Source organism: Ambystoma mexicanum, chromosome 12 (assembly GCF_040938575.1).
Source record: "Ambystoma mexicanum isolate Mex_15411 chromosome 12, UKY_AmexF1_1, whole genome shotgun sequence".
Taxonomy (NCBI): domain Eukaryota; kingdom Metazoa; phylum Chordata; class Amphibia; order Caudata; family Ambystomatidae; genus Ambystoma; species Ambystoma mexicanum.
Genome location: NC_090936.1, coordinates 1,105,266,164 through 1,105,290,548, shown reverse-complemented (window position 1 = coordinate 1,105,290,548; position 24,385 = coordinate 1,105,266,164).

Here is a 24,385-nt window from a genome sequence, read left to right as displayed (position 1 = left end):
GGCGCACGCTGTTAGATGGCCTGTGCGCCAACGTGCGCCGCGCACTTTTTTATCGCACATACGCTGGTTTTCTCGCGCACAGCCTTCCATGAATCGACGTGCGCTGCTTTTCGTGCGATTTTCGCAATTGCACTGCGATTTTCGCTATTCCACTGCGATTCGCACGTTTTTGCCCACTTGCGCCGCGCTAATTATTCCATGAATCGGCCTGTCAGTCTGTTTCTTTTCTATTTGATTTAGAATATTAACATATTTGTACCGGAGGTCACGGGAGACGATGGAGTCCTGGAGTCCCCTGGATGAAGATCGAATGATGCCTGCCTCCGGGGGGTAGGTGAAGACAAAATAACCGGAATGCTAAAGTAAAGATGACTTCTATAGAAAAGGATCCAAGAGTACCAAGATGGAAGAACACGCGAATGAACCAAATGATGTGACATCGCTGGTCGGGACATATCAGAGGCAGACAAGTGTCCTGGTGTATGGTGTTCCACGTATTTATTATTTTAATTAATTATTTTAATCTGTTATGTTAATTCTTTGTTTTAGTTATTTGTTTTATCTTATTGTTTTTGATTGACTTCAAGTATAAAATTGAAGCACTGGATTATGGACACTTCCATTGGGAAGGAACATATGGACCCAAAGATGAATTTTGAAATTATGTTGATTAGACAGTGGTTTTTCAACTTTTTCGTTGTTGCATGTGAATATTCATTTTGTTGGATTGCTACATTTTAAAAGAAGGAAGGGAGCAAGTTGATTTTCCTCTAATTATGGCTTGGACTGCCAAATTCTCAGAAAAAATGAGGGAATATGTAAGAGTATTTAGCATTTTTTTCATGCAGCACCACTGCATGGGTTTGGTGCATTGCCATAATGTGGTACAGCAAGGCATGTGTTGCCAGTGTGACATGGACATGTAAATGAAAACAGGCTATTCAGTCAAAAATGATTTCTACATCTAAAATGCAAATAATTTTTTTTCACAGTTAAAAGCATATATTTTTTCTCACCTGAAATTCCTCTGTTGCAGGAGACACATTTGAGGATTAATGAACTAACCTCATTAACAATACTAACGATCCTAACTCATTAATAATATAATGTGTTCTCCAGTGCAAAATGAGATGGAAAATGAAAGTCATTTTAAACGCGCATCCAGATTTTTTTTTCTTTGCTTCTATCTGTGCTCTGTTCACAGTATTTGCAGGAAGCAAAGACTCGAATAAGCAGGAAATCAGTTTGGTTACAGTTGCAACTGTATAAGCCAAGCCATTTTTCAAGAGAAGGGGGGTAGGACATGATTGAATTTCATTGGTTGAACTCATTTGGTGGGCTGTAACAGAGCTTTTCTAATGAACCTCGGGGAAGAAGAGAGGGAGAAGACATTTTACACAGCTGGGAGAAAGACCTGGCTGGTGGCTGGGGAGTTTCCTGATTGAAAAAGCAGATCCCAGTGCACTGCTGCAGAGACTGGGAATTCCAGTCAATAAGCCCAAGTTTAAGTGACGGCAGATGCTCGTCCTTGCTGGGGTGATTTAAGAAGAATTCATTGAACCACTTCCAGAAGGCGACCAGCTGAAGAAATTCACATGGTGGACAGGCTTGGTAATTATATTACAGAGTGTGGGGGCAGTGTGTATGTGTGCGAAACTATTCAGTCAGCGGGAAGAGGGAACTCCAGTGTTTTATCAACATGTTTAATGTTGCAAATTGAATAGGTTCTCACCTTTCTCTCCTCATTTTGTTACAGATAAGGTTGTTACTGTGCAATTTCCATTTATTTCTGTAAAAAGAGTAAGATCTTGTTGAAATGCAATTTTTTATAATACACAAAAATATCTGAAAGCAGACGGGTAGTGTGTTTTATTTTTCTCTTTATTTGTGCATCTACCATTACAGTACTGATAATATGGGGAGAGGTTTAGACAGTGCAATTGTCATTTTTAAGGTAGCTAAAAAGAAGACTTAGCGGTAGCTGTGTGCATGATTCCATTCAGTATATAAGTGTGTGTTTTCTGAACGGAACATAATAATAAAATAATGAAATAGACTGCTGCTGGAGGTACATGAGTCAGCAGAAAGAGAGGCCCTGGACATAGTTCACCGATGTAGATAAATTGGTGATGAATACCACATGTTAGCTCGCTGCCGTAGATAAGTCAGTGAGGACAGCCCATGGTGGCACTCCAATTGAAAATGTGGTGTTCCTGAAATGTAAGCCTGAGGCCTCTCTAGTGATCACACGAACAAACTAAGCAAAAATAAGGGGTTCTGGATATTGTGGCCACATATAAAACAAAGGAATTATGCTCACCAGAAATACCACCAATAACGCATACCAACATAATGTATACCACTAAATGTATCTGTGTGCTGAAATAATGTATGTATACTGTAGTACTATATACCAAATCTAATCTGAATGCAAAGAGTGATTATTACTGAATTATGTTCATTTTGGCGGTAAGAAAATACTGCTAGGCCCCAAATCTATACAAAATACCCAACAGCACCCACAGGGCATCAGGGAGGGAACATGGGATACAAAAGATGAATACACTGGTGGATAAAGACTAACCTACTGGGCCTTGTGAGCATTCAGAGTGTGGAAGTGCAAGGAAAGGAGAGGGGAAGAGGGAGAGGGGGTAAGTGCTGGAGTGCCTGTGCTCGTGAGTGAGCAGCAGGTGTAAGTGCACAGTGTAGGAAGTGCTAGGGGTCTTTCATCTGTATAAAATAATGGATAAGTGCAGGCCTACAATGACGAAGGCCAAGTGCCAAGGCAAGTGCTCTGTGGAAGAAGTTCTGTTTCTTCTTGTATTTTCATTGCCTTCTGAGAATAGATCTCCATATTTCCACCCATGAGTTTTTGGCCACTATGCTCTTGATTCCTTCCATGCTTTCTCAGCTAGTCTGTGCAGTCCGGCTTGCTGTTTCAGTCTACGGTTGTTGCATACTCTCCACATTTGTAAACAGTGTGGGTCCTGGGATGATCTCTGCTCCAGTTCAGATACAGGGGAACCTTTTTTGGCTTCTATCCAGTCTCTTGAAGCCTTGACCGCCTCACAGTATTTATCACTCCAGCTTTACCTCACACGAAGACCCTCTTATATGTATCCAAGATATGGCTCAGCTCTATGCCTGCTGTTGAGTGTCAGCTATGGGTTTGCATCACAAGGGGCACCTGGAAGCCAACTATCACGTACCGGTGCTCACCTCACTCTAATTAAACCCGGTTGCCCAAAATCATTGCTTGTCTTCTGTTTCTTGCTCACTTCCAGTCAGCTTCATACTACAGGAGTTCACATGTATTCTCCCTACCTGCCGAATTAGCAAACATAAAAGGATTGTTGCTAAAAGAAATACAGATCTCAGTTGTGTTTTTGAACCCACAGGTTGAAAGCTAAGAAAGTAAATTATTTATGTCATTTGATACAACAAGTTTGGTTTCTGCTGGATTTTAAGAAATTAAGAATAAATTAGCCTGGCTGGGCCTGCAAGAAGTGGAAAAACAGGTTTCTCCCAAGGGGAGGGAAATCCTCTCAGCTGAAACTCACTGGTAGATGATCATTGTGGGTTAGGCCAGACTTTTTTTTCTACAGCCAGAGAATGAACAATGGCAGATCCTCCAGCCCAGGAATCGGACGTGTGAAGGGGTCGAAACTGCTCCTTGAAGGAATTCCCCAAAGGACGGGGCTACTCCTTGAGCTCCAGGGAGAGACAAAGGGCGGACCATTTGCTGCCAAGAATAAAAAATGAATAATTTTTAGAGACTCATAACTTGTTATCCAAAATAGTGAAAAATGTAAAAAAGGACAGATTTGTTAGTTTAATTTTTGACTCTACGTTTCAAGAGGCGGTGGAACTATGTAACATGTTCTGGACAGGAATGGCAATATATGTGGTTTTATGTGAACTGTATTAATGCTAGAATTGTGAAACTTTACACACACATCCATATGGTAAACACACACATTAGTGGAAAGTTGCAGAAAGTTTTGAAAATGTGTTCATGGCAAAATGTACAAAATTCTGCAGAAAGGTGAAACAAGATCCCAAAGCTGCGGTATTTTGTGGAAATTAACAAGGGGGGTCCTGGGAGTCCCTCTGCCGGACATTAGTCCTGGTTACGAGAGACTTATCCAGAGTCTTTAGCTCACTATCTTTCACAGAGAAGAAATATCCCAAACATATTAGTCTTTGTTCTGCCCTGGGGCAGTCCAGCACCGAAATGCTAGGCAATTCTCCTCTGAACAAGAGTACCAACAGCATCCCCAGACACTTGTTTCGGTCTGGTTGGAACTCATCAGTAGGGAGAAGCTGTGCCGCTCTAAGAATAGTGAGCAAGGGGTCCACGTCTCGATTCCCCTAGTAACTTAGTGGAATCTTTGTGTGTGATTTTTGTAGAGGCCATCAATGTATAAATATGTATTTAGGACAAAATTTGATTTTAATATTGGTGACTAGGGGAGGTTTCTAAGGACTGTAAAATCCAAACCATAAATGTGACATCATCCGTTCTTGATCCAATCACTCAGTTGCAAGGCAGAGATGAGGTCCTGACCCAATCCCATTTCACAGGGGCAAGCTTAGTTAAGCCGGCCCATACACCCATTTTGTGATGTCATTTGAAAGGATAAATAGAGACAACTGACAACACTCAGGGACTCACTCACCGACTCACCTGATTCCAGCAAAGCACTTTGTTCCTGCATTTTACATACAGCCTTTAACATCCTTCCAGATCCAGATACCAAGAATTTTGCCAAGCAGTAGCTAAACCATTTCAGCAATGCCTCAATCCTCAAACGTATTCTCACAACCCAGTGGAGCGCTGTGGTGTGGGAAATCATTCTGAACTAGCATCCTGAAATTATCTGGCTTGCTGCTGTAAGGCTTGCCTGATGAACTCGCTATCCCGCTGATTGAAATACCCAGGAACCAGAAGGGCAGATCCTGTGCAAATCTGGTGACTGGCCTAGCTGATCCAGTCCCGCGCCTGATGTGCTGTCCTTCCTTGGTAGACCCAATCCATTGACCTGAACCGTGACTGTCCAAAATCTTAAATCCCTGTGGATTGTGAGTATTAATAGGACGCTAGAGAACTATTGTATACCCTGCTTATCTTGTTCTACTCTAATCTCTGAACTATCCCTACTTTCATGAACTGAAACAGTGTCATAATCCCTAGTGTTATCTTATTCTGTCTAGTGCAATTTTCATAGTCATCTTTATTGTGTAACTCTGATCCATAATCCCACTTTGAGTCTTTGGTCTGGTGCCACCAGGAAAGTGATGGGGATCTGTTGCTGAAGTCATGAATCAGTCTCAGAACTTACTGTGTCCCGACTGGTCGCCTAGCCAAACACTCTAGCCTTGAGTATAAGCATAAGCCATATTTTCGATTCTAAACTGAAGTCTTGTTTAAATCTTGTGTCTTTATTTTCGAAAAAACACCCCTTACTAAAACCTCCTTAACCCTTTCAATTTTTAAGATAGAAGCGAAATTTCAACTCCCACTAGTACCTATTAAAATATATTGTGATTTAAATTCTGAATACATAAATAAATATTTACCTTTGCAAACTAGCCTGATTCCTGGTTCAGTGTGACTGGGGGGACTCAAGAGAAGGGTGTGATTCGAGTGGTATATCGTTCAGAATATTAAACTTATAGATAAAAATAAATAAGGGTTTCATTTGCGCACTACATGCAGGGCGAGACTTGGGTGTGTGCCAGATTGAAATCACTTACAAGTGCCTCCACCATTGGTGAAGAGACTGCTAAGACAAAACACAGAGTGAGAGCTGCAGATGCCAGAGACGCCCACGCAGCCCAGCGAGAAGACGCAAGCACCCAGGAAGAACTGATGCCAACAAAGGTAATGGGCATGTCTCGGGGACCGGTAGGGGCTTGGAGTTGTGGAAGAGAGAGAAGGGCTTGGAGTTGTGGAAGAGAGAGAACCCTCACAGGAATAACGATATGAAACATCTTCCTTGTGCTAGTACTTGGGAAGAGAGTCAATCAAGTGGGCCTATTAAGAAAGTAACAGAACTAAGGATCTGGGATCTGAGCCAACATGAAATCTACATTGATACAAACCATATTCCTTGTGGCAGTACTTGGGAAGAGAGTGATCCAATGGGGCCCCTTAAAAGAAGAATAGAAACTGGGGTCTGGGACCCAAACAAAAGTCAGCATACAAGTCATCCTCCTCATGGCAGTATTTTTTTTTTTTTGACTTTGACATTTTTAATCAAATACTTGATTTTTTTGCAACATTTTTTCTTTGTAAAATGGGTTTTCGTTTCTCTTTTCTCTTTTCTCTTTAGTCCTCTGGCTGTCTCGTAGCGAAATTATTTTGTTTGATCCAAAACAGAAGAAGGTCTTAATTATGTTCAATTCGTTTGAGCTCTAGTTTTTCTGTTAGCTGTTGGAGGATCTTAAAAGTAGCTAGTTGCCATGATGTTCGATGGCCACTGATCATCCGTGCCCACCATGTTTCTTCATCAGTCGTTTGTGAATATTGCAGAAGGAATTTCAGATAGGGCAAACGTATTTCCTTTGTGGCAGGGCAAGAAAGTAGTAAATGACGAATTGTTTCCTTGTCTTCGTTACAGAATCTACAGCTGTTCGATAATGACAGACCTCTGATGTAGCGTATTTCATTGCAGTCAAGCAAGTTCAATCTCGCTCGCATTATCAAGTTACGCGCTGGTCGGCTCGGAAATTTTTTGATGTAATTTTGCAGAACATTCAGTTTCATTGCCATAGGGGGAAGATGTGAGGTAAGTTTATAATCAGTCGATAGATTTTGCGTGTTGATCCAATCCATCTCTTTCAGTTTCTTAAGTATCCTTGTTGGATTATTTATCAGTTCCTCTTCAGCACACTCTATTGTTTTCAGCAGATCTAAATTTTCTTTTTTCCATCGAGTGAGCATTTTACCACTTGATGCTTGAAGTTCTTTAAGTATCAGACCGTGGATATAGGTGCAGTCTGGGAGTATACATTTTCTATAGAGCATGAATGTGTTACAGTCTACCGTGCCTTGGAGCAATAGCAATCTTAGTTCTCGAAGAATCAAAGGAACCGGAGTTGAATTCGGTAAAGAGAAAACTGACCTCTAAAAATAAGCTTCCAGCTTAGGCCAGAGTGTTTTTGGCAGATAGGGCATGGCTTCAGCGCCGTATGTCACAGTGGGGACCACCTTTGATTTGTAAAAGTTTAGCAGTGGAATTGTCGAAAATTTTCCAAACTTTCTATCAATAGCTTTCCCTTTTGTAGCTAAGTTACGAATTTTGTCCCAGAGAAATTCTTGCATGGCCAGCTCTTTTGTTGTGGTGTCTAAGACAACACCCAAGTATTTAAAATTCTTGACTTTTTCAATCGTTATTTTATCGATGTTCCAGTCGAATTTTTCTTGTTTTTTGGTCGAGGTCTCCAACACCATTATCTTTGTCTTTTCGATGTTAATTTCCAGGTTGTTTTCGGAGCAATATTCTTGTAAATTAGAGAGTTGTCGTTAAAGGCCTATGGGGATCATATCAAGTAAAATGAGGTCGTCAGCGTAGAATAATCTGCTGATGTTCGTTTTCGCAAGTTTTGGTGGAAAAGATCTGATCGACGACTCTGTATACTGATAATCTCCCATATAGGCAAGAAAGAGTGCTGGGGCCAGAGGACAGCCCTGTTTGACACCTCTCTTGGTGACGATTTCGGTGGAAAGGCTTCCTTGTTGGTTCAGCCGTATCTTAATGCTGTTGTCCGAGTGGAGGGCTATGATGGGATTTAAGATTGCCCTTGGGCATTTCCACATTGTCAGTTTCTCCCAGAGTTTAGAATGGTCGACTTTGTTGAAAGCCTTAGAGAAGTCGATAAAGGCCATGAATATTCTCAGGTTTCCCTCCTTTACTTTAGCTTTCAGAATAGATATCGTAAAGATGTTAATAGCTGTTCCCAACGTTTTTTTTAATCCTGTTTGGAAATTGTCGTTGCATGGCGCGTTGGCCGCCCAGACTTGGAATTTTTTCAAAAGTAGTGTCCCAAAGACTTTCCCTATAGGGTCCAATAAAGCGATGGGGCGATAGTTCGTTGGATCTTGTTTATCTCCTTTTTTGTAAATTGGAACCACTATGGCAGAAAGCCATGAAGGAGGGACAGATTGAGATGCCACACATCTAATGAAGACTGTTCTTATAAATTTAGCCCACTCGTCCGGATGGGTTTTTAAATCGAAATTTGTAATCCCATCAGGGCCTGGGGCCCTGGACTTTTTCAATTTCTTAAGGATGTCTAATATATCTTCCAGGTCGTCAAGTTGCGTCCAGGAGTCAATTGTCCTTGTGTTTTTAGGTGCGGCTAGCGTCATCTGAGAGGTGCTGCAAGCCGTTGAGTTTGGTGTAGGATTTTCAAAGAGCGAGCTGAAGTGAGCAGCCCAGGTGAATTCGCTAATACTGTTCGCCATGATCAAATCGTTGGATGAAGATGATTTGTTCAGCAGAGACCAGAATTCTTTTGAGTTTTTAGAGCAAATCGATTTTAGTATGGCTTCTGCATCTTGTTGGTAAAGTTTCCATCTATATGATCTCACCCAGTTTTTATAATTTCTAGTAATTTCTTTGATTGTTTTAGATCTTTCCATCGTCGTTAGTTTCAATGCATTTATTTTGGCTTTTCTGAAAGCCCTTTGTTTCTGGACCAGCACTTTATCGTACGAATGTAGGGATGTTTGCGAGTTTTTGTTAGATTTCCCTCTCGGTATTCTGTAAGTATTCAGCGAAGGGGCATAGTCGACCAATTCAAAGGTCGATGTAGGACACGAGTCTATGTATAGGTTTGTGAGGTCTCGAATACTATGTGCTGTTAAACGCAATCTAGAGCCTTGAGGAGTTTGTTCAACCGCAGTTTCGTACCTATCAGGATTTGAATAGGAAGTTTTCAAAGTGGTTTGAAGAATATTATGATCACTAGATGTTGTGTGAATAACATCAAAGGAGGTCGTTAGCAGCAGGGTGGGTTCCAAGACAAAAGTATAGTCGATAGTTGACTTTAGTTGCCCGTTTGTCCAAGTTGGTAATCGATTATCCTTTTTGTATACTACGTCAAGGCTATGTAGGTTTCTTGAGTTCATCAGTTTCATCCATTGGTTACCTCGGTCTTCACTCGGGGATTGTTTTTTGATTGTTTTCTGGGTGCAGCAAGAGTTCAGGTCTCCACATATTATAATGTGCAAGGTGTTGTAAATCGTTCGTACCTCGTCGATCGTGTTTTCGATCAGTTTTAAGAATTTCTTTTGGTCGATTGCTGCAGGGTTCCAGTATACGTTAAAAATCGCTACGGAGATAGGATGGTAATAAACTCCGTCTGGTGATAGCGATGACCAAGTTAGCAAAAGTGCTAATAAAGAATAGTTTGAGACGATGATGTTAGTTACTGCAAAGCCTCTATCCATTCGCAAACCGGTAAGCAGACCAGAGGAAGTGCGGCCCATTTGGCCTTTTGTCGCCGGGGCCAGGAAGTGATTGTATCCATCGAGTGTGGGTGTTTTGGACAGCCACGTTTCTTGGAGGCACAATATATCAAAGGAGCCCAAGTTTGTATCACTGATCGAGGTAAGATGTTTATAGCCCCTAGTGTTCCAACTGGCTAACTTAATTTCAAACACGCTACTGGTTTGGTTTGTCGTCGAAGGTGGAGCGTCGATCAGATTCCTGGACTGCTATTTTGAACGATGCAATGCCAAGGCCTTTGGTTGGGTTTCTATCAGGCGAAGCTGTAGCGTTTTCTTCCAGTTGGATGGTTTTAGTAAGTTTTCTATTGCTGTTTTGTCGATCTTTACGAAAACTGATTTTGTCTTCAGGATCTTCTGTTTCTCGGTCGCCAGATTTCTCATTAGATGTTAGTGAAGTTTGAATCGGCCTATGTTGGGTCTTATTTGAGAAAGTCACCTTTGGGCTGTGATGGCGCTTAGATTGAACTGGTCGATGATCTGAGTTTTGTCTATGCGGAGAAGTATCAAAGTTTCAGTGTGACCTTGGGTAGTTGTTTTTTTCTTTAGAGTTCTTGTTGAGTGTTCGAGTAGTTTCCCTGGGCTCGTAGCTCTTTTCTTCTATTATCATCGTTTGTAATGAGAGGTGATAGCCCAGACTTAGGAAGTCTTTTTTTTGGTCGATCAATTTGTCCTTAACTTTTCTTGATACAATATGAAGATGGCAAGCCGCTCTTCCGTGGTGGTGACTTGGTTCAACTATCCACAAGTCGTCTGAAGAAATCTGTGTTAAATTAGGTATAAGATGTATCAGCGTCAGCATGCCTCCTCTGTTTAATGTAACTTTATCTCGATTTTCACTAGATTGTTCTAATTTTAGAATCCATCACCCCGGAGGTTTGGCCGATTTTTTGAGCGTTTGGTAAGAGATTGGCTTAGAACTAGAGGACTTTGTTGCATGATGTTTTTTTTCTTTAGGACTGTCCTCTCGTAGATGATTCCGAGATGAAGTTTGTGAATGGTATCGGGGGGTTTCATGAGAATCTGAAAACTGTTGAGAGTCTGTTGAGGGTCGAGTACGCCTTTCCGGGCCGGGTTTGTTGGTGTTATAGCTTGTCCTATCACTCTGAGACGGAGCAGGATCTCTATTTTTTTTGTTGTGACTGTCTTTGTCCTGGTTAAAGTTGACAGTTCGATTTTCTTTCGACGTTCTTCTAAGGTCATGAATGGTGACTGATGATGTCTATTTTCAAGACTTGTGTTCTTTGAAGAGGTCTTTGTATGCAGCGCTGCAACAATTGAATTATCTGATGATGGATTTCGTTGGCCTGGTGGCATAGGGGAGATTGCTTCGCCATGGTGTTCTGAGAGGTTCATCAGGTCTGTAATGGGCTCAGACTCCTCTGTGAGTTTTGCTGAGATTTTAAGATCTTGGTTCTCAAGTGAGTGAAGGCAGTTCAGAAGGTCAGATTCTTATTGTGACAGGTGGTTTTGGGGGGTAGGGTGAGTTTGGGATTCAGAGACTAATTTGTCTACTTGAGCCATCGTTTTTGTAGAAGATGCTTTTGTATTGGGTGCTTCCAAAGTCCGCAATGGGGTGGCATGTGTTGATTTCACAGCAAAAATTGAGTACGGTTGATCTGGTTGTGCTACTGATTTTTTATTTTGACTTTCTTCCTCGTCGATCACCATAACAATATTAGAGGCCGATCTGTTGTGGTTTGAGACGATATTGGTGGGGCTTTTTTATAGGCCAGTTTTATTTTAGCACAAGGGTTAGGGATCTGTGGGGTACAGGACGTCAAGTCAATCGAAGGTGCAGTGATGGTAAGTGCGCTCGTAGAGCAGTTTGGAAAAGTTATTTTCTCCAAACGGGTCAATGTAGTTTCTATTGCTTGAAGGCGCGCGTCTATTGCCATCGCGGTTGGGGGTGATGGGTTTCTTGATTCGTTGTGAGCAGTAATGTGGCCTTCTAGGAAGATGAGTTTGGTATGCATCATCGCCTGTAAGACGGTGTGGTCCTTTAGAGTAAAATACAGCGATTCATATAGTTTGGTGAAAGGGACCAGGGCAATGGATAATGCTGACATATATGAAAGTAAGTCTGGCTTTTTTGATGATGGTTCTTTGCTGGATGTAGTAGACTTACAACTTGAGTCTTGTAAAGAAGTGGAATGGGTAGAAGAATTTGGTATGTCAGGGCAAGGTTCAAGGTCCTGATAAGATTTTCTGTTGTCTTTGCAATCAGCAATAGGTGGAACCTGAAAGTCAATTTGCTGATGCTTTGAAGATTTGTCATGTTCATTAGGAATTGGGATCGTCTTTTTTTTAGCACTGAGCGAAGTGTTTCCTGGATTATCTTGTAGCACAGGTGAGAGTAGTGGTAACAGAGGGGGGGGGGGTTCATCCCCCAGTTGTTGTTTTCTTTGGTCAGATGACTGGGGAACAGCGTCATCAGCGGGATGGACGGAAATCACTGTGGGAGCCAGGGGGTCCCTTGGATGTGGTACAGGGCTAGACGTTTGAGGTACCGCTGGATCTAGGCCAAAGACAAATTCAGTAGGTATAAGGTGCGTGGATGTTTGCCCAAACGTGAATTTGTTTTCCAGATTTTTTTCGGATTGTAATCTTTTTCCTGAAGTAGGTCGCTTGAAATTGAGAGGGTCTGTTCTAGGAATTAGACAGTCCTCAGTTCTTCTAAGTTTGCTTGATGGCTGTAGATCGAGAACTGCGTCGAGGAGTTCAGCATCGGTAAGCTCTGTCAATGAGCTAGTGCGGATGTTAGCTTGGTGTTTTTTTCCAAAGAATTTCACCAAGGTTCCCATAGGCGAGAGAATCGGTTTCATGGTCTTATCTTTGACTGATTTATTTTTGCTTAAAGATTGCTTTGATTTTGTATCTTTGCTTTGTAATTTACGTAGGTTTGTTGGATTTTGTTTACCACGTTTGAGTTTTGAAGTTTTCTTTCTTTTCTCGTAGGTTTGAACAGGGGATACCCTGGGGCGTTTCTTTGCGTTTGCTGTTTGTACTTCTAGCAATGTAGTCGAATGTAATGAGCTATTGGGGCGGGGCTCAAACGTCTCGCCCCTGTCAGTCGCGTGCAGCTCCGGCTGCCGTTCCACAGAGACCGCCCTTTCCTTTGCCTGGTACGGGCTCTGCACAGCGGCTCCAGCCGCCTCAGCGTGTACCTGGGCAGAGATGCTACGAGAGGCTGAGGCAGCCGATTCATCTCGGGGGCCCAAGGGCTCCACATGCGGGCCGGTCGTCGGGTACTCTCGCTCCTCGTCTCGGTTCCACACTGTCTGAGTGGCAGGGGCGGCAGGAGCACGCCCTCGTCCCTGCTGCGTCTCACCAAACGCATCTTCATCGGTCGAGCGTCCAAGCACAGTCCCGCGTGCACAGGAACTCGCCCGCCCGACTGCGAACACATCCCCCCCTCCGGGGACAGACGGTAAGCGAGCAGGCAGGGGCGAGGTTTGTTGAACGGTTTGATTTTCAATCAGCATGTTTTTGAGAGGCAGCGGTAGAAGCTGGTCAGTCAGGGAACAAAATTTTGTTTTTTGAGCAGATGTTTGCAAAATGTCATTTGTGTAAGTAGAGGGTCTTCTCTCAGTTGGCGTATTGGAAGTTTGGGTTTTTTTTTCCCGACTTTTTTCCCACAAGATTTTAAGGATTTAGCTGTACTTGCCAGTGTCTTCGTAGTGTCAGGCAGTTCAGCCAGCAGAAAGTTATCTGAATGTTGGCGAGGACGCCAGCTTCGTAGCCGTCCATTTTCCTCTTCCTGTGGAGCCAGGGGAGAGGCAGTCATACTAGTCACGACAGCCATGACTGCTTGACTGCCACTCTCCGCCACTCTGCGTCCGCTCCTCGGTATGGAAGGGTAGTTGTAGTAGGTCAGCAGGCTCCACCTTCAGAAAGGAATGAACAGGGTGAACAGACTCAGCAGGTAGGGATGACTGCTTGACTGCCACTCTCTGCCACTCCGCGACCGCTCCGCGGTATGGAAGGGTAGTTGTAGTAGGTCAGCAGGCTCCACCTTCAGAAAGGAATGAACAGGGTGAACAGACTCAGCAGGTAGGGATGACTGCTTGACTGCCACTCTCCGTCACTCCGCTTCCGCTCCGCGGTATGGAAGGGTAGTTGTAGTAGGTCAGCAGGCTCCACCTTCAGAAAGGAATGAACAGGGTGAACAGACTCAACAGGTAGGGATGACTGCTTGACTGCCACTCTCCGCCACTCTGCGTCCACTCCGCGGTATGGAAGGGTAGTTGTAGTAGGTCAGCAGGCTCCACCTTCAGAAAGGAATGAACAGGGTGAACAGACTTAGCAGGTAGGGATGACTGCTTGACTGCCACTCTCCGCCACTCCGCAGTATTTGGCAGGGGAGTGAACCAAGTGAGCCTGACAAGAAAGGGGGAGCATACAGAGTCTGGGACCCAGACAAGTACAAGGGGAATACTGGAGGTAGGAACCCTCCACCCAGTGGCAATGAAACGATCACTGATGGACTAAGGAGAACCTTGGACTGCTGTAGAAGCTACCTATGAAGACATGGGAAGGGAGCAATTGCCCCTGACCTCATATGGAACTATGTTGAAACTAATACCCAGGGGAAGGGAGTCATTCCCACTGGACACAGTTGGAACTTTAGCGAAATCCTCATCCAGGGGAAGGGAGTCATTCCCCCTGGACCCAGCTTCAACATTACCAGAGAAGCCAGGGGAAGGGAGTCATTCCTCCTGGCCACTTCTGGGACTGTGAGTAAATCAAGACCAATGGAAGGGAGTTATTCCCTCTGGTAGCGATTGGAGTACTGAAGAGACTTTCTTTTAAGACTTTTGATTAGAACTCCTTAGTTGTAGTTTGAGGGACAGATGTAGGGTTATACCTCAGGACGGTAGCCTTTACAGTTTACAGATATTCTGGTGGCTCCTTTAGTTTTCAGTTTGAGGCAGGGAAACCCCTCTTAGAGTTAGGGAGAGCTAAGTTTTTGCATTCAATGAACGTCTTTGCCAATCACTAACACACCTCCTGGACAGTTGCCTTCTTCTGCACCCTTACACTACGTATAAAGTAAAAAAACACATAGGGGGTCATTACGACCCTACTGGTCCGACAAAGAGCAAGTTTGCGGGCCGGATGGCCTCCCGCCCGCCAGGTCTGAATTGGCGCGCAGAACGGTACCCGCCCACAGACTTTCACAGAAACACTGGCACCGTTATTAAGGGCGCCAGTGTTTCCATGCTCCCAATTCCCATTGAGTCCTATGGGAGTCAAATGGGAATGGGGAATACCATTTTCCCGGCGCCTGACTCCCGGGACCGGCAAGGTTAGAATCCCTGCTGTTACCAGAAAGCAAGGCACTGGAAAAAATCACAACTCCGGCGGTAGCCTGCCGGTTTTAATGGCACGGCTACTGCCAGAGTTGTAAGGAGGCCCATAGTCTGGTTCAAACAACATCTCTCTTTATCGCACCAAGTGCACCCATCAACACATGATGTTGCAGAGGATTCTCCTATTCTTACAAACCAACCACTGGGTAAAGTTCACCAGGTTCCTGGTATTGGACTGACTGGAGGATTGCTGTATAGTCTATACATGCTCAGGGCCCCTCTCCTTGAAACGCACTGTGGATAATATCAAATTATCTAATTCATAGCAATCATGCACACAAACATGCACAATCTTTATGTATCTTTTTTTAAGAATCATATCACATCATGTTCATGTGTTTGACATGCAGAGTTATGGTATGCATCGAAATGTACGATCCCGCCACCCGCATCCCTCTACCTGTCCTATATGGAAGCATCTCTGCCACCATCACATTTTTTTGGTTGATTCTGGCAGAGATGCTCTGATACATAAGGAAATCTTCCAGCTTTTTGCACTTGCACAAAATTGTTTTTATCCATAGACGTCCATTTAAATGCCATCAGAAGGCACTTAAGATTGTGTGCACTATGAAGTTCAAACATTCACGGAACCCTGGGTCTGCCTAGATATTTTTGCATTTCATAGTACAAACAATTAATCTAGCCCTGAGGTGAATGCATGCACTTAAGAACCCACGTTGTTGGTATCCTTTGTACTAGTTATACAGAATACTATTGGGTCAAGATCTGAGAGACCTACCTAGCATGGCTAAATTGAATGAATCCCTAAAGCCCTCCTTTTATAAGAGCCCGTTTACCCCAATCCACGACCACTGGGCTGCTGACATCCTGTTAAAAATAAACTGGGCCGAAGCAACAGGGCACCAGTGGCGGCTCATCCTTAATGGGCGAGAGGGCGCTGACCCACCCATACACTTACCCATTATGGAGGAACTGAGCCAGCCCAGTGTAAAAACCTAGCACTCCCTGAGCTGCTTTCTGCAGTTAAGAGATCTCTCCTGGGTTGGCTTAAACTGTCAAAGGGAAACATAGGTTCTCTTTGACAGTTTTGTTCCAGAGAGCAAATCCTCAGTGAACCATGCAAGGCTGGGGGCATTTCTCTTCTCCAGTCTGGCATGGTCCTACTGCTGGGGAACTGCGCGTTCAAATGTGCCTGTGGGCTGCTACATCTCTGCCCCACACATGCCATTAATTTGGGCAGTGACAATGCAGCACTCAGACTCCTGCATGTGCGTGCAGGAACCAGGAAGTGCTGTTTGCTTCCTGGTTCCTATTTGTGAGCCGCGGGAGCCTGAGGCCTTCCATGTTGCTGCCGGCGTGTGTAGAGGAGCGGAGTCAGGGCTGGGGCAGAAGGTAAGACAAATGCATTGTGTGTGTGCATGTGTGCGCAGGCGCGCACGCGTATGTTTTCATCCCCTTTTCCTCCCATATAGGTGTTAATAGTGTATTTAGGCCAGCGGTTACGCATATTCTTTCAATGGATTTTGCAGCAGGGCTATAGTTGCTGCAGTCCTATTCCTGAAAAAATGCATTGAAAGAATGTGTTTGCACTAGGGCAACATTTCCCCTAATGCTAATCGTCCGCTTACTGCACTTTCTTCCTGATATACACCACTTTTTGTACATCAGCAGTAACTCAGGTTCACACAAGGACGGGTTTTTTTTTTTGGTTCAATTTGAAAATTCCTTTTCCTAATCCTAGGAGTGAGGATGATCAGTCTGGAGAGGAGAAGACAGTGTTAAAAGGACACCTGATTATCTACAGATTAAGGTTGGCCATAATCCAGTAGGTGATCAAAATTAAGTCAGCCTGGTGCCAAATTCCTATATATTCAGTAGGTTTCCGATCTGTTGCACTGATTTGTGCGGAAATGTTTTTGAATAAAGCAACACAATATGAAAAGGGACAACTAAAAGTGTGAGTGCAGACTTAAGATGTCAACTAAGGCTTGCACTCACACCATTGTTTTATCCCTTTTCATATTTTGAGGCTTTTACTCAAACACATTTCCCCACACATGAATGCAACAGATCTGAAACAGCAACCTCAAAAACATAAAAACAGCATTGATTCACTCACTTTCTATACAAACGAATTGTAAAGAATAGCCACATTGAGAAACAGCCATTAAAGCTGGATAAACTATTAGTCATCTTAAAAACTATCATTTATCTGGAAACAAAGTTGGCCCAATGGCGAGATATTCATCTAACGCAAATCAGTCGCCTGATCACTGAATCAGCACCTTGACGGCAGTCCATCATCAACAGTGCACAGCCACCCACATTGCAACACCATCAGTTCCCTGGCCAAAGGCTTTGTTTTTCCATAGATAGCGTCTAGGGGAAGAGCCCTAGCTAGCTTTTTTTTCTAGCAGGGTTCTCTTTAATTAAGGAATCTCTTGAGTTTTGGTCAGGTCTCTATAGGATTATGTAGCATTTGGGAATGAATATACAGCCCAACAACCCAGCACTGAAAGCCCGGATGGCGAATATCTCCACAGCCACCATGTATTTACCCTGGGTGCTCAGGTACGCAGGGATGAAGGAGACCCAGACGCTACAGAAGACAGCATGCTGAAGGTGATAAACTGAGCCTCATTAAAACTATCTGGCAAGAGGCGTGCAAAGAAAGCCACAATGAAGCTGAAAAGAGCCAAAAGGACTAGGAGGCCAACCACAGAGTAGAAGGCGGTGACAGAGCCTTCATTACAGTGCAGGATCATCTTCCCAATCTCCGTCTTCATGTCATAGTCAGGGAAGGGAGGAAAGTGGGCCTGCCATATCATGCAGATGATAACTTCCACCAGTGAGCAGAAAACAACAATAGTGTTAGACACTCGAGATCCCACCCACTTCCTTAAATTGCATCCGGGCTTTGTTGCCTTGAAAGCCACGATGACCGTGATAGTCTTCGCCAGAATCGATGATAATGATACTGCAAACACAATGCCAAAGGCAGCATGTCGGAGCCTACACGTCACTTTCCCCGGGTGGCCAATGAACAGCAAGGAGCAGGAAAAACACAGCAGGAGGGAGAGAAGGAGCATGTAGCTGAGATCTCGGTTATTTGCCTTCACCACTGGTGTGTCTCTGTGTTTAAGAAATACTGCCAAGACCAGAATGGTGATCATAGCACATGTGATGGCGACTGAAGTCAAAGCAACACCCCAATGGCTCTTGAAAGGCCAGGAAATCTACGATGCGTGGGACACACATGTCCATCTTCTCATTGGACCATTGATCTTCAGGACACTTCAGGCAGTTTTCCATATCTGTGGAAAGAGAAGATGGCTACTGTTAACAGACTGCTATCACTTCAATGCTACCACGTGTGCACATGTAGCATGGTACTTCTGGTGGCATTCACAGACAGATAGCCATTTTGGTCTATTTTGAAATGAGGCTATTTTCTGAAAGACTTGAACTTTTAAATAGTTGTTAATGGTGTAGCAGAGTCATTCAGACAATCGAAAATTGCTGGGTGATGTAGCATATTCTAATTCATGCATTGCATTCTTGCTTGTCATATACAGAGGCATACCTCCCAAAAGGGGTCTGATACATGTCAATATGTGACTTTTAAAGTGGGACCGGCAGATCTATGTTGGCATAAATCTTTTCAAAGTATTTGTTAGCCTATGCAACAAAGTTCCCTGCCTGATTTTGGGGGCTGTCCGAGTGCAGTCAAATGCACCAGGTGCCAATCCAAGCTAGAGGAGGACGCTAGATCTGGAGGAGGAACACTGGGATCCCAAGATGACCATGTCTGAATCCCCGCTCGACAGCAGTGGACATGCACAGTGGAAACTACCTCCCCATTAGCTGAAGTACTGATAGAAAACCATAAATTGAGCTAACAATAACCAGACATAAAATCCCAGCTTAGAAATAGATATATTTCTAATTAAGGAAAATAATTTCCCAGCAACCAGCCGGTGTAGCCAATGATTTATTTGATACAATTGCAAATCCAAAACACAGTTCAAATTACATGAATTGCAAGAAGTGGTATACAGTGTTTCAATTTCCTTGCTCAGGAATGCTTTTCAAAGGGAAACAGCCTTTTCTATGGTTACCAAAAATGTTCATAACATCTAATTCAGATGCTGGGGGAACCACAGCCCCTTCACCTGATGGCACAGAAGGGAAAGCAAAATCCAAGATGGTGGCAGGTCTTTTTATATATGAGCACCACCACCATCAAGAACATCTTCCTAGGCAACTTCAACCACCCAGGCAGAAAGACGACTAAATTGATAAAGGGAGCTCTCTGCTGCCTTCTCGAACACCCTCAGCCTCACACAGAACATGAAAGAACCTACACACGATAAATTAAAATTCCTCGATCGAATCATTGACCAAATCATCAACGCGCTACAGCTCTTCTCTCCCACTTAACTGGTCTGACCAACTAGCCGTGCCATTCAACATCCTGCACAACACCCCAGTAAAGCAATCCCAGCAGAAACCCATTCTACAAATCTTCAGGTCCTTCAAGAACTTACCGGTGGAAGCCCTCATAGAAAACCTCACCAACCCCCACCTTACATGGACCGAACACCCCCAACTGAACTGCAAATCTCTACTGGAAGCACTCAACACCACCCTCTCAGCCTCCATTGACCCAGACGCACCTCTGAAACAATGCACCTGCAAACCGAAACCATCAGCATCCTGGTACATGCAAGAACTCAACCTCAGCAAAAGAGTCATCAGGTAAAAAGAGAAAACCTGGCACCGCCCCAGAACCACATCCAGGACTTCATCCGACCTGGTGCTCCTCAAGAAACTCTGTACAACATGCCGACAACTAATCACACAGCCAAGGCCTCCTATTATCAGAACATCAGAGCAGAAGCCGACAACAAAAGCAGAGCCCTCTTCAATGCGATCAAGCACTGCATCAACCGTCTACCCCCCACCTACCGCTCCACACTCCATGGAAAAATCCACTGTGATCAACATCTTCTTCATCGACAAAATTATCAAGATCCGCCAGCACATAGACACCAGCTCTGCATCCACAGACCCATCTCACGTCCCTCCTTATGAAATAGCCACACCCTGGACAACATTCAAGACACTTTCGATAGAGGACCTAGTAAAAACCCTGGCCACCCTCAAAGCCACATCATATACAGACGACATCCTCCCAGCATCCATCCACAAGACCCTCCTCGCAGAAACCCCTCTTCCCTACCTGGGGATCATCAACAGCTCCCTAATTCAAGGCAACTTCCCATTGACTCTAAAAAGAGGCTAAATTCTCCCTATAGTAAAGAAACCCACTCTGGCTCCCGAAAACCAGGGTAACTATCGCCCCATCTCCCATCTTCTTTTTCTAGAAAATATCATTGAGAAAGCAGTAGCCGTGCAATTATAGCAGCAGATCTACACCAAGAATCGCTTTCAAACCAACCAATCCGGGTTCAGACCCAGATGCAGCACAGAGACAACAATCATACAGGTCGTTGGTGATACTCTCAACATCCTTGATGATGGCCACCCCTGCCTCCTGGTTCTACTCAACCTCTCAGCTGCTTTCGACACAGTAGACCACCAGGTGCTTACAGACACCCTATTTTGGTGCATGGGGATCAGCACACTTTTCCTATGCTCATTCAAGCCCTACCTCGCCAACTGCCAGCAGTTTGTTCAAATGGACTCCTTTAGATCCCCAATGCTACCAGTCACCTGAAGAGTCCTGCAGGGTGCCATCCTCTCCCCAGTGATCTCCAATCTATACATGGAGCCACTGGTAGTCTGACTAGCCACACACAACATCCACATCCATCAATACACTGGTGGCACACAGCTATACCTCAAGATCAACTCCATCAAGGACATTCATAGGCTCAAAACCTGCCTCTCTCTGATCCAGTCTTGGATGTCCAGTACATACTTGAAGCTCAACCCCTCCAAGACTGAATACCTATTCCTCACCAACAACTTTGAACACCCAGCGTTACAGATATGGCTATCAACCATGAACTCCGATGGCTTCATACCCAAGTTCACCTCCTGCGCCAAGTCCTTCGGGTTCCACATCGACAAACACCTCTCCTTCAAGACACACAAAGCTAAGAAAACTCAGAAAGCTTGGTATCAGCTCTCCTTCCTGTGGAAAGTCAAGCCCTTCCTCCATCTGGACAGCTTCAGATCCACCATTCATGCACTGGTCCCATCCCACCTGGATGGGGTCAATGCACTCCTTGAAGACCTCCCATTATCCTCCCTTGTGCCCCTGAGAAGAGTCCTACATGCGGATGCATGCCTCATCAAGGGTCTACGCAGATCACCCCGACCCTCAACAACCTTCACTGGCTCCCACTGCATGCACAAATCACCTTCACGTCTTGCTACATCATCTATAAGGCAGTCACCCTCAAGTCACCCTGCTACTTTGTGGAGAAACTCAGCATCTGCGGTGGACAGCACACCATGAGAAGCCAGAACATGTGCAGACTTGAAATCTGCCACTGCAAAAGAACAAAAGGACCAGAAAACAAGCCTTCTCTGCCTATTCCCCAAGAGTATGGAACGCCCTCCCTGTCAGCATCAGACTCACCCCCATGTTCCTACAAAAGGAGTTTGAGGAAGAGAGGAGGTAGAAGAGATGGTCCAAAGTGAGTCTGGGGGAGTGTGGAGAAGTTATTTGGAAGAAAGGGTACAGGGGTCGCTCAGACATTTGGAGGAGCAGATGCAGGGGTATCCTATAGATTTGGAGACATTGGTACCGTGGTCATTTAGAGATTTGGAGAAGGGTGTGCAGAGTTATCCACAGATTTGATTCTGATTACAGAGACCAACAATGCATACTAATGCACCAACATTGAGTCAGCCTCTAACAGGAGAGAATCCATCTTTATAGTATTAAAACCTGCACCCAGACCTGCGGTGTACACAACTCAGGATAACTGCAATGGAATCAACAACTTTTTTCTTGAAAAAATAAACAAAACCCAACAGATCATCCAATCATCCGCACACAGAATTACCCTTACCTCCTGCACCCCAGCATGCACAGGACCCTCTGGTGCGTATTCTGTCCTCTTTCACCCCCAGACCTCCTAAAATCAGTTGCTTCCCTCAAACCTACCTCCCTTCTCTGACAATATCATACCAGCCTACATCATAAAATAATTGAAGGGTCCAGCCCCAACACAGATCTCAATATCATTAATGTCTCCCTCATCGAAGGATCATTCCTGGTCAACCTCAAGTCGGGTCTCATATAACCTAGTTTGAAAAAAATCACCCTAGACCCAGATGACCTGGCCAACTACCAGCCCATTACAAACCTCCTTATGTGCAAAATCTTGGGAAAAGAAATTGCTGCACAACTACTCGCCAGAATCGAACAACTGCACCTCCTAAATGATTATCAGTTGGGGTGCCGCCTCAACTCTAGCATTGAGACAGCCACTAACCAAGGTTAGGGGTGACTCATGTCTCCTCATTGTACTTTACCTCTCAGCTGCATTTGACTTTATCGACCTCTGCATCCCCCTTTTCCTTCACACTGATAAAATTGGATTCTCTGGCACTGTCCTAAATTGGTTTACCTCCTACCTTTTGGGAAGAAACCATGTGGTCCAAATAAACACTGTGGTGCCCAGTGTTCGAAAGCAGAATCCTAAATGGGAACATTAAGGATGATGAAGCCCCTCACGAAACTTGGCGGAGAGGCTTGCAAAGTAACATCTTAGACTATGTCTGTGTCTCGTAAAACATCTACCTTAAGTTTAATTCGGTAACAATGGTGGGATCCATGGTAAGCGACCATTACCCGCTGAATATTGAATGGTCAGTGCCCTTGTTGAAGCAGAACCAGGGATATTATCCTTTTGAACTTGAGGTGAATGCTGGGGGTAACAAAATATCATGGAACGAGGTGAAAATGAGGACCTTTTACTGAATACTGGCCTCGGGGGAGCTTGGTCACTTCCTTGCAGTATGGGTGGTAGGTAAGGGTGTGCAAGATACCTGGGAGCAGATTTATAAGCTTCTCCCAACAAAATAACCCGGCGAAATGACCCATAGACATACGTTTGACCAAGTCATCTTGCTTAAAATGGGAGAATAACGAAATCAGATCAAGTGGTGTGCCAAAGAAGATACGAGTAGCAGGCTAAGACTAAAAGCAATTTATAGGGGCTGGTTAAGATATCATTGACATCAATTAACCTTGAGGGACGCCTGTAATATGTTGGAGGTCATGGTGAGTAATAACTCGCATGATCTTCGCAGCCTAATAAAAAATGGTGATAACCTCCAAACAGGGGCTCAATAAGATTAATTCCCTGAAGCAGAATGGAAGGCCAATTTTTGTGAGATTTACAAACTAACAGGTGAGCCTGAGCAAGTCTAGAATGGGGACATGTTAAAGAAGGTAGACTGGGATTTAGCCTGGGACCAGGACGACCTGAGGCAATTGATTACCAGAAGTATAAAATCTATGGCTCCCGGACCCGACGGTCTGGCAATGTGTGTACTGATAAATAGTCCAGACACTTGGGTAGATGTTCTGGACATTATGTTTAGAACCATACTGAGGGCAAAAGAGGTACCCGCAAATTATAGACCTATATCTCTTCTGGATTTTCCGGACAAGATCTTTACAGGCTTGATATTATGAGATCTAAGAAAATGGGCTAAGGACAAGGGAACATTAAACATTTTTCAAACAGACTTTTGTCAGCGAGTGGGAACTAAGATTAATGGTTTCTTGCTACAATTGTTAAAAAAGGGGGCAAAGAAAAACAACAGGCCATTATACACAGCCTTCATGGATTTTCCTATGGCCTTTGATACTGTCCTGAGGAACTTACCATGGGCCAAACTAGAAAAATGAGGATGTCCTCCTGCCTTGTTGGCGATCCTGATTGCAATAAACACGAACACCAGTTTGTGTGTACGCATGGACAGAGAAGAAAATGTAATGGCATGATTAAATCGGCAAGAGGACTGAAACAAGGTTGTTTACTGGCCCCATATCTATTGCTCCTTTTCTTGTATGACGCCCTTCAAGGATATTACATTCCCCCCCCTAAATTGAACAATAGAACCATAAAATATTTATTGTACGCTGATGATTTGATCCTGATGCATTATACCCGAATAGTGTTGCAGCAGCAGTTGAAGGCTTTGGAGACCTTTGTTAAAGAGAACATGTTAACAATAAATATCCCAAAATCAAAAATGTTAGCCTTGCTTAACGGTCTGGGAAAGGCAGGAGGAAACTTCAAGTGGACTAAAGGGGGAAATCCTATAGAGAAGGTGGACACTTTCACATACCTGGGTTTTCCAATTTTCCCGAATGAAAATAGTATGCAACGGCTAGAGGGAAAAAAAAGTAAAGATCAAGGCCTTGCCTGCTCAGGGTAGCTGCGTAAATAAGAAATTTGGTTACTTTTCAATAATTCCCGTTCAAGAGTTTTACTGCAAAAAGGTGGTCACTGTTATGATGTAGAGGTTTAATTTTTTGCTCAAA